Source organism: Psammomys obesus, unplaced genomic scaffold (genome assembly GCF_907164565.1).
Source record: "Psammomys obesus unplaced genomic scaffold, mPsaObe1.curated_primary_1811, whole genome shotgun sequence".
Taxonomy (NCBI): domain Eukaryota; kingdom Metazoa; phylum Chordata; class Mammalia; order Rodentia; family Muridae; genus Psammomys; species Psammomys obesus.
Genome location: NW_026585580.1, coordinates 6,066,631 through 6,078,804, shown reverse-complemented (window position 1 = coordinate 6,078,804; position 12,174 = coordinate 6,066,631). Strand labels below are relative to the sequence as shown.

Here is a 12,174-nt window from a genome sequence, read left to right as displayed (position 1 = left end):
CTCAGATGTAGCCCATGGCAGTTCAGCCTCAATGGGGGTTTCTTATTAATTGGAGCAGGGGCATTCACTGGCATTAACTCAGTTTCTTGCTCTTTGATCACCTCCTCCTGGTGAGGTGGCCTAAGTAGGCCACAGAAAAAGAGAATCTAAGCAGTCATGATGATATCTTATAGGCTAGGATCAGATAGAAGGGGAGGAGGACTTCCACTCTTAGTGGACTAGAGGAGACACATAGAGGGGGAAGAGTGAGTGAGGGTGGGATCAAGAGGAGATGAAGGAAGAGGCTACAGCCAGGGCTACATAAAATTAACTAATTGTAATAAGTAGTAAAAATAATGAAAAAAAAAAAGGAATTTCCATACTACAATTCAGGTACTGAGAAAGGAACCCTGATCTTCAGGAAGAGCTAGAGATACATTTAATTGCTGGGCCATTTCTTCAACACCAAAATATTTTAACTGAAAATTACTCTCTATTTCCTCACATCATTCTCAATGAGGAAATGAACAAATCAGTATTATCACTTTGACTTATTTTTCCCATAGGATATATTTCCTGTATCTAGATTTTATGTGGTGAGTTCATGCTTAATTTTAGTTATATTGAAATTATATAAATTATTGAATTTTTATGCTAAAAAGTCTCCCATAAATTAGATTTTATTGTCAATTTGTAATTGAATAGGGACACATTACTACCTTTTTTAAGTTTAGTTTAGTTAGTTGAGTTGAGTTGAGTTTACCTTACTTTACTTTACTTTAGTTTAGATTGGTTTAGTTTAGTAGCAGAGTAAAGACCAGTACTGTGTTTCAACATTTTTATATCTATACTGTTAAGTGATTATAGATAATCAAACTCTTGCAAACAGTATGTATATTTTTTGTTTGTATAATTTAACCTTAATTTTTTAGCACAATCCATGATTTTATGTGCTCAATCTTCTCTAAATGAGACATGTTGAATAGTTATAAGTACTAACTCATTAAAAGATTATTTTTCCATAAAGAACAAGAATTATAATGCTTCTATATATGTTGAAGCAATTTTTAGCATTATTTCTAGAATATATTACTTGTAATGTAATGTATTTCTAGAATATATTATTTGTAATGTAATTTTTTTTACCTAGATATAGCATGTGTCATTAATATTGAACTAATTAGCATAAGTTCTCTTATAAAATGATATTTTGTTTTTCTCTAATATCATTCTTTCCTGATTTCTTTTTGGCTGTTTTTGTGTTTCTCTTTAGTCTTTTTCAATTAAATGCCTCTTAGTTTTAGCCACAGTAGAATTCTCTTTTTATCTTTTGTCTACCAAATTTTCACTAATTCTTTTATGTTCACTATTGTACCCAGTAAACTGAATGTCTAACTGTGGGAACATTGTCTAATTTTCAGTGTTGTACAAGGTAATTTTGTTCTTTTATATGTGATTTTCAACTTGTTGTTTTTTTGTTTTCAAGAAAATTGTGTTAAAACTCTACCCTTCATTCTCAAATGCCCATCTGTTCTTGCTGTTTATTTCCAGACTTAAATAGAGAGTGACATCATTATACTTTCTATGGCAACCAACTGCATTGACATTAAAAGATGATACAGCCTTCAGATAGTATAAAAACAGCAGAAGCTTGTGAACTGTTAGAAACAATATCTTCTGTTCAAGCAAATGTCTTTCATTTGAGAGGAAAATCACATTATAATCCTTAAAAGATATGCATACACTAAGGCTCTAAAATTCTAATGAATCTAAGGAATTCTTTTCTGCACTGAATTTTTTAAATTTTCTCTTTTAATTATTTTCTGTTGTAAAAGAAAAAAAACTTTTTTTGTTTGTTTGCTTTGTTATTTTTTAATTTTAGAATGAATAGAAAGTCATGATGTAGGATACTGTTAAGAAATGACGCTTTATTTTCCAATTGTAATTGTTGCCGCCTGTGTTCTTATTGATATTAAAGCATTCAGACCACTCTTTAATCCGAGCAAACACTAATCTTTCACCACGCACCATGAATTATAAAAGAATTTTTTCAGTTTTATTTGTGTTATCTTCTTACCAATAACAATTCCACATGAGATTCATATTATTGTTACTTCAGGAGGAAAGAAATCAAAGTTAACACAGGTTAAATCACACACAGTTCATGTCCTGGAATAACCCTGGAAGAAAGAAAGAAATGACACTTTATCTTTTGGCAAGGTAGGTCAAACTACTGAAGCATTCTTGTTTACTCATTATAACTACATACAACTGGCTCCTCATTACTGGACTGGACTAGGTTTTAGGCTATAAGCAAGGCTAGAATCTCATGATACAGAATTAGCTCTAGAATTGAGAGGATGGCTATAAAGAAAATGTGTTGTGCCAAACGGTCAGTTCCAGGAGAGAGATAGAAGAGGAGTTATTTAAAGGATTTAAAATGTAGAAAAGACTTCTGCAGTGCTAGAAAGAGAACATAAATAATGTTTCACAATGTAAATCTTCCACTTGTCTACCTATCTCCTGAAATACTAGAAAATTTGATAATTTATTTCCATGATTCTGTTTGGGTGTGGTCAGGATAAAGTTAGAGAAGAATAATAAAATCTTTCTGAAATTAATGTTAATAAATATAGTGTTTAAAATTCAGAAAGAGAGTAGAAAATGTCATTGTCTAACTCCTAATATTGTTCTTGGAAGTTTAGAAGGAGACATTGTTGTGACAAACAAGCATATCACAGGTTGAACACACTTGATCAAACACAAAAAGTGACAGTTTACAAAGGGTCTTATATTGGACAAAAATGGTGAAGGAGGTGGAATTTTTTTTTATTTTGCTTAAAAATGCCATTAAATGGCCTGAGTGCCATTAAATTCTACAATAGCCAAAACAACTCACTTTAATCAAATTCCTCTTTTCTTGCCTGATGATATTTCTCTCTTATGATATAAGGAATATCCTAAGGAATCAAAACAAGGCTAAGTCCTCCTATCACCTTGGATTCTTCATTTTCTTATACTCCTATATTCAGATGACTCACTAGACAGTGGGTGAAAGTTATCAAAATTGATTGAGGGCAAATTCCAAAATAGTTAAGAAATGCCATGACTAAGCATTTAAATAAGTGCAAATTTATCTCGACACTCTGATACCCTGTTCTATCCATATCCATGAATGGCCTTGAGGAGAGCAATGGGTGAAGGAGAGAGACATTTGGATAATCGCCCTTTCTACAGTTTAATATTAAAGAGAGATGACTATAAAACATAATATACATATAGAGATGCACAAACATTTGTCTGAGACTTGGATACAAGACAGTTACTCTATCGAGAAAGAAGAGGTTAACATGGGGGGTCTTTGTATGGATTGAATGTAAAATTATAGAAACAAATATCAGCGTTTTGTCCATAAGACACACCCATGGAATACGTCAAGTAGCCACCTTGACTCCTGGAATCTTACAACACTAAGTAAAATATAGGCGTGTTCCCTGTCTAGGCTCGTTCTTTGCTCTCAGACTTTTATACGGCACTGTTATCAGCGTATTAAGTATTTGCTTTCTTCATAGAAGGCCTCTTCTAACATCTCATCACAGCAAGGAATATAACTAGCTATAAAAGATGTAGAACTCAGTTCTCTCCTTCAACTACATTGGTTCCGGGGATTAAATTTATGTCATCAGGCTTAGTGACACCTTTGCCCACAAAGCCATCTCTCCATCTCTCAAGTATATTTTTTTTACAGCAGCAGAAATAGAGAAAATGAATCAGCAAATATTGAGTCACTCAGAGGTCAATTACTTGGAAAAGCAATAAAGTTATTGCTTCTGAAAAGATAAAGAAATGCAGGCACAAAATTTTATTTTTTAAATAGCCGTGAAGCAAACAATAGCAGATTAACCTCAATATCATTAAGTATGGATACTTTGTGTTTTATTGAGTTCTTTCTTTACCCCTTTGGCTAACAAGACTTGTGACAAGAAAGGATAATAACTGACCAAAATTAAAAAGGAACGGTCAACCTATTATGCCCACTTTTGAACCTCTTCGGAAAATATTCAATAAGCACACTTTATTCTGTGATCTGAACATCATAGCATCAACTATATAGGCCATTAGAAATTAAAGTCTGGGCATTCTCTCCATAGAGACATTAATGTAGGTTGGGACAAATCTCAAAAACTGTTAAAGGCATCTCTAGATACTGGTTGGTGCAGTTTCCTCTGTGGCAGCAAAAAATGAAATTGACAGGTGGAATGTGTAATTCTTTCCTCTAAGCTTAGAAGATTGACTGGAATAATGACTTTAATTATCTGATTTTTTCCTAAAAGCCATGGTTTTAGTGCCATATAATTTGAGAAAAGAAAATTCTACTATTGCAACTTTCATTCTCCCTGTTGTTGGATATTCTGAAAACTTTATCACAAAGCAAAATTTTGTCTAAAAATTGTGACTCTGTAGAGGCCACACAACATTCTCATAAGTTCCTTATCTTCTAAGACTGGTTTGTGGAGTACATACAGATTGAGTGCCCCTTATTGAGGCATGGTGACTCAAATATTTTTGGGAACTCCCAAACTCTCCACAATGTGGACTAAAGCCTTTGCACAATGACAGTCCAGGTTAATTATTCCTTTTGTATGTTGTTCTCTTTCACTCCTTAAGCAAGTTCATTCCAAGGTCACTTCACTCCTACTCGGGATAAACCTCCTACATGAAATCCTAGGCAGATGAATCTAAGAGAAAAGTCTTTAAAGTCATTAGAGGCATATGTCAAGAAATACTGTTTCCATTTAGTACAAGCAATTAAATATAAATTTAGCTGACTCTAAGGGATATTTACAAAGGAGGATTGTTACATTAGGCAAGGACTTGAATTATATGACCTCTGAAATAAGCCTCAGATTTTGCATTTATTAAAGCTATAATATATAAATATATGACTATAAATGAGTATATATAACGGGTATATAATAAATCAGATTTTCATGTAACTGTGTTAAGATAATAATGACATCTTCAAACAGGACTTCCCTGCCCCCAGTGTGAAGTTTACATAAAGTTGAAGGGATGTAAATCTAAGTTATTAAGTAAATCACTAAAATAAATGAGAAATTATAGTTAAAATTAAATTGATATACCTTCAGCAAAAATGTAAAATTTTATTCAATACTAATCAGAGGTAATTTGAATAATCTTGCATTAGCATTTTAAATAGAGCTTTACATTTCCTTTCATCCCTGTCTCCTCACAGTGCTGCTGCTGTCAGCACTTTGCCTTCCTAGGAGAGTCTGGCCTCTATAAATGTGCTTAACTGCTTGACTAAGAAAATAAATTAAACTTTGAGGATGGTAATTTAAACTTCAGTTTATTCAATGGGGAACTAATGGAAAGAAGTGCACCAGGACTTCTCAGCCAAGTGGCCTGTTTGCTGACTCAAATCTATTTTGCTTTTCATGTTCTTTACAACTAAATAACTTTTATCACATTGTGTTAGACTTGCGCCAGTTAGAGATATAAAGCGTAATTTCAGATACATATTTAATTTATTTTATAATATCCTTGAGTCTAAATTTAAGCAATAAAAACACACACATTGATTTTCTTAAATATGCCATAATACAGTTCATTATATCATCCAATAATTAATCATTTTGATTGTCTTGTTTTCCAAATTTTAATTTCAATAGTACTTAATTAAATTGTTTATTTCAAGTTATTGTAATATACAAGTCAATTTTATTTACAAGCATAACAGAACTTGACATAAATAAATCACATATTTTTCAATAGAATAAATACAACCATTATCGAGTCTCAATCTATATTTTTCTTTTCCTGAAAAAATAGAATCTTAACAGTTTCCACAATGCAAAAATACTACTGAAAGACCTAAACAGAGAGTGAAGCACATTTACTGTCTTCAGTAGTTTATAGAAAGCTGCAGAAGTCAATGACAGACAAAGAACGGGCAAACTCCAGTGTCTAAACTATACCATTACATTAAAAAAAATAATCCTTTTTAGAGAAGTATCAAGAATATTAAAACAATGCTCTTCGCCGTATTTTTTTGGGAAATGTGAAGGGCCATGCTGATTGTGGAACTCTTTTTAATATTGTATACAAGATAGTTTTCAAACTAGATCAAAGATCTACATGCATGGCCTCAAACACTAAATGTCTTAGAATAAAGCAGGGGAAAGGTTTTTCTGACAAAGTCCACTTTGGTTTCATAGAAATGTCACAAAAACAGGTAACAAAATTTTGAAGCTATTCAAGTTAGATTTTTATGAATTATTAAAAAAGCATATCAAAGGTTTCTCTTATCAGATAAAGGAGTCAACACAGAAAATGAGGAAAAATGCAAATTGCGTTTGAAAAGGAATTCAGAAAAGTTAAGAATTCTTAAAATGTAATATGATAACAAACATGTTGGAAGTTGGTCTAATGCTAGTTACTGGCTCTGAAGATCTGGTTACTGTCCACCGGATATACCCATCCTTGTTTGTGTAAACTTGCCTAAAATGTTATACCTGATTGTTTCATTAAATGTCCTATACCTGGGTAAGGCAGAATGGAATAGGCATGGCTAAGATTCCTAGGATTTTGAGGACAAGAGAATCACAGGAAGGGAGGGACAGGAAGAGAAGGAGAAGGACACAATGATGGGTTCGCCTGGAGAAGAAACAGCGTGGGGCCAAGAAGTAGGAATCCAGTAATGACGTGAAAAGGCCCACATGAAGAATAAAAGCAAGTATTTAAAAGATTATAGATGGAAGATAAGAGGATTAAGGAGGATAGCATTGGATAGGGGCTAGGATGTGGATGGTGAGGTGATTCAAACAGAGTACTTAAGGAATATCTGCCTGACCTAAGGTAAATAATGCAATTAAAAATCTAATAGGTGTCTGTGTCTTAATATTTCTGATAGAAGGTTATATAATGCCACCATGATAAACACAAGGCTGGTAATAGCTATTATATAGCCCAACACTTTATATTAATGACTACAACAGGAACATAGGATTCAAAAATGTAGTAAACGTCTTAAACAGACATTTCTCCAAGGAAGATAAACTAGCCACTAATAAGCACACAAAATACTGGTTAATATCATTAAGCCATAGGGAAATGTAATTGAGCTTCCTCTAATGAGGCTCCATTCCATCCATAGGTATAAGAATTGCTAGTTTGTCTCCTGTTTTCTTCTTCTGGCTTACAGAGGCCCTCTGTAGCAGGTTCCTAGGTTTTTTCCTGTTTTATTCTTCTTCTGATGTCCATCCTCTTTGCCTTTCAGATGGGGATTGAACATTTTAGTTAGGGTCCTCTCTCTTGCTTAGTTTCTTTAGATGCACAGATTTTAGTGGGTTTGTCCTATGTTGTATGTCTATATGAGTGAATATATACTGTGTGTGTCTTTTTGCTTCTGGGACAACTCACTCAGGATGATCCTTTTCTGATTGGCCTGCTCTTTGATCACCTCCCCCTGAGGAGGGAGCAGCCTTACCAGTCCACAGAGGAGGACAATGAAGCCACTTTTGATGAGAACTGATAGACTAAGATCAGAAAGAAGGAGAAGAGGACCTCCCCTATCAGTGGACTTGGGGAGGGGCATGCATGCAGAAAGGGGAGGGAGGGTGGGATCGGGAGGGGCAGAGGGAGGGGCTTATGGGGGGATACAAAATGAATAAAGTGTAATTAATAAAAAATAAAAAAAGTTAAACAAAAAAAAAAAGAATTGCTACAGTCAAAACCAATGTAAAATAAGAATGGCATGTACAAGCGGAATTGGAGCTCTCACGTTTTAAGTGTAGAAAGAAAACTGTCCAGTGATGAATGAATCAATATGTAATCTGTAGCACATGCAATACAAAATAAAATCTGCATTTCAGAATGGAAAAAGATCTTAAAAAACTCTACAGCAAAAATTATTTTCATATCTGTCAGATTCATTATAGATATGCTTGCAAAGTAACAGTACTACCTGGTTCCTTAACCACAGCTGGTGATTATTTTTTTTCTTTTTTTTTTAATTTTATTTTTTTCTTATCAGTTACATTTTATTAACTCTGTATCCCAGCCATGTCCTGATCCCTCATTCCCTCCCACTCCCTCCCTCCCTCCCTCATCTCCACCATGCCCCTTGCCAAGTCCACTAATAGGGGGGACCTCCTCCCCATTCATCTGATCCTGTTTTATCAGGTATCTTCATGACTGGCTGCAAAGCTCTCCTCTGTGGCCTAACAGGACTGCTCCTCCCTTGGGGGGTGGGGAGGCCAAAGAGCCAGTCATTGAGTTCCTGTTAGAAATAGTCCTTGTTCCCCTCACTATGGGAAACCAATTGGTTACTGAGCTACCACAGGCTACATTTGAGCAGAGGTTCTAGGTTACATTCATACATGGTCCTTGGTTGCATGTCAGTCTCAGAAAAGACCCTGTGCCCAGATATATTTGGTCCTTGTGGAGCTCCTATCCTTTCCTCATCAGACTAACCCCCCTTCTTTCTTATGATTCCCTGTACTCTGCCAAAGGTTTGGTCATGAGTCTTTGTATCTGCTTTGGAAACACTGCTAGTTAGAGTCTTTCAGATGCGCTCAGTAGACTCCTGTCATATGTTCAATGCACATCCCATCTGTCTTTCTAAACGAGGATTGATAATCTTACCCCATGTCCGCTCTCTTGATTATCTATTTTAGGTGTATAGATTTCATTATGTTTATCATATCTTATAGGTCTATATAAGTGAGTATATACCGTGTTTGTCTTTCTCCTTCTGGGATATTTCACTCAGGATGATCTTTTCTAGATCCCACCATTTGCCTGCAAATTTCATGATTTCCTCCTTTTTGATTGCTGAGTAGTATTCCATTGTGTAAAAATACCACAATTTCTGTATCCATTCCTCCGTTGATGGACATCTGGGTTGTTTCCAGGTTCTGGCTATTACAAATAATGCTGCTATAAGCATGGTTGAGCAAATATCCCTTTTGTGTACTTGAGCAAACTTTGGGTATATACCTAGCATTGGTATAGCTGGGTCTTGAGGAAGCACTATTCCTAATTGTCTTAGAAAGCACCAGATAGATTTCCAGAGTGGTTGTATCAGTTTACATTCACACCAGCAATGGAGGAGGGTTCCCCTTTCTCCACAACCTCTCCAGCATGTGTTGTCCCTTGAGTTTTTCATCTTGGCCATTCTGATGGGTGTAAGGTGATATCTCAGCGTCGTTTTGATTTGCATTTCCCTGATGGCTAATGAGGATGAGCATTTCTTTAAGTGTTTCTCTGCCATTCGATATTCCTCTACAGAGAATTCTCTCTTTAGCTCTGTTCCCCATTTTTTAAGTGGATTACTTGGTTTGCTGCTTTTCAGCTTCTTTAGTTCTTTGTATATACTCGATATTAGTCCCCTGTCAGATAAAGGGTTAGTGAAGATTCTTTCCCAATCTGTAGGCAGGCGTTTTGTTTTGATAACACTGTCCTTTGCTTTTCAGAAGCTTTTCAGTATCATGAGGTCCCATTTATTGATTGTTGCTCTTAGAGCCTGTGCTGTTGGTGTTCTGTTCAGGAAGTTGTCTCCTGTGCCAATGAGTTCTAGGCTGTTCCTCACTTTTTCTTCTAACAGATTTAGAGTATCTGGTTTTATGTTGAGGTCTTTGATCCACTTGGACTTTAGTTTTGTGCAGGGTGATAAATATAGATCTATTTTCATTTTTCTGCATGTGGACATCCAGTTGGACCAGCACCATTTGTTGAAGATGCTGTCTTTTTTCCATTGAATGGTTTTGGCTTCTTTAATGGTGATGATCACAGTATGCTAAGATAGTCCTTAATTCCTAACTCTAACTCAGCCTGTTCAGATAATAACATATAGGTTTAGTTCCTATTTAAGGTTGAGATAAAAGAGTTCAGAAAAATATTATTTCAGAAATCCTAATGGTTTTTAAAACTATTTTTTTCTTTTTAAATTATATATATTCTATGCAACACACACACATATATGTATTGTGTGTGTGTGTGTGTGTGTGTGTGTGTGTGTGTGTGTTTCTGCTTTGGTTTGTGCACATGATCACAGTGTTTTCAGAGGACAGAGAGAGGTGTCAGGTTCCCTGGGGCTTGAGTTCAGGTGTTTCTGAGATACCTATGTGTGTGTTGGGAACCAATTTCTGGTACCCTACAAGAGAAATACGCATAACTACTGAGTCTTCATTCCTGGTAAGGCACTTTTATTTCACTTTTCATGATTTAGCTTTATTGCCTCCTCTTTGTTGTGAGAGCACAAAGTTATACAAATTAATAGGGTTTATTGCACTGTTTCTTTATATGCTAGAGTGAACTCATGTAATTATCAATCCCACCAGTACCCTTCCGAGCAGCTTCTTATTCCTCTCATCCACATCCTACTGTCGCACATTTCCTTTCATGTCCTTTCCACTATGTTCCACCACAATTACACATAGGAGGGGTTTTGAATAACATAGTAACATCTCAAGTTCCATTATTTTAGTTAGGACTATCTAGCTCTTTATAACAAAAAGCAAAAACACTGCATGTATAACACATTTCATTATCCACATATTTGCCACCAGTCACTCAAGAAGATTTTTATCACTTGGCACTTTTGACTGGGGCTGCAAAAATCACGAAAGTGAAGTGTATTTCTACAGTAAACCATTTTGATTCTTTTGAGGACCAACCTGGGAGTTGAATGGCTAGATGATATGCAAGTCCTATTTTAAACGTTTTGAAGAGCACACCAATTTGTTTGTCAATGCCAAAAACATAATCATATATGAATGCAATAACAATCAGTGAAAAAATTTGAAAAAACATTAAGGACAATAGAGAGGAATATATGGGAGGGTTTGGGGGAGAAAAAGAAAGACTGTAATTATAATCTAAGAATAAAATTAAAATAAAAATACATTTTAATTAAAAAAGAAAATCCCCAGCAGGCTTGACTACATCTCAGTCTTAGGAAGATAATTCCTCAGTAGAGATTTTTCCTTCCCAGATGATCCTAGCTTGTGTCAATTTGACTGGCAAGCTCTTTGTTTTAAAAGAAATTTATATTTTTATAATCTTTAAGTAAGTTTTCTGGTAATTTTACAAAATATTTTTATATACATGTACAATTTTATTTTTCTGGTGTTCATCCTTTTATCATATTTCATTGTTTCCCCTTTCTCTGATCCCATTGATACTCACAAATCTATCTATATATCTACGGACCTACCTACATCACTACGTAGCTAGCTACCATCTATCTGTCCGTCTATCTATCTATCTATCTATCTATCTATCTATCTATCTATCTCTATATCTATCTATATATATAAATATATAGATAGATATAGAGAGAAATAAATAATGCAATTAAAAGAAGCAACTGTAAAACTTCGAATGTTTTATTTTGAGATTTGTATGTGGAATCTACTTCTGCTTGTGAAATTTTACATTTACTACTCTGGCTTTTAAATCTAGATTTCTTACACAATAATATGTGATAATTGGCATTATTCTTTGCATTATTGAGTCATTTGCTCTCACTTTGCTTTTGGGACTCCTCCATTTGTTATTCTTCCACCTTTTCTTATGTATTTTTTTTTTTTAGTTACAAAAAGTCTAGATTCTTCTCTATATCGTTCCAATTTTAGTATATGTGCTGCCAAAGCGAGCATGGCCCCTGCACAAGGATGACACGCAAATTCGTGAAGCGTTCCATATTTTTACGGAAATCCATCAATGTGATCCACCATATTAAAAAACTGAAAGAAAAAAACCACATGATAATCTCCCTAGATGCTGAAAAAGCATTTGACAAAATCCAACATCCATTCATGTTTAAAGTACTGGAGAGATCAGGGATACAAGGCACATATCTAAACATAGTAAAGGCGATATACAGCAAGCCTATAGCCAACATCAAACTGAACGGAGAGAAACTTAAAGCAATCCCACTGAAATCTGGGACAAGACAAGGCTGCCCACTCTCTCCATATCTCTTCAAGTCCTTGCTAGAGCACTAAGACAGTTGAAGGAGATCAAGGGGATACATACAGAATGGAAAGGAAGAAGTCAAATTATCACTATTTGCAGATGATATGATAGTATATATGAGTGACCCCAAAAACTTTACCAGGGAACTCCTACAGCTGATAAACACCTTCAGCAAAGTTGCTGGATACAAAA

The 12,174-nt window shown here is 34.9% G+C and overlaps 1 pseudogene; it reads left to right on the top strand.

Moving 5' to 3' along the window:
• The first annotated feature begins 11,566 nt into the window (after positions 1-11,566).
• Positions 11,567-11,713, top strand: LOC129677730 (U6 spliceosomal RNA; annotated as a pseudogene).
• Positions 11,714-12,174: the final 461 nt, after the last annotated feature.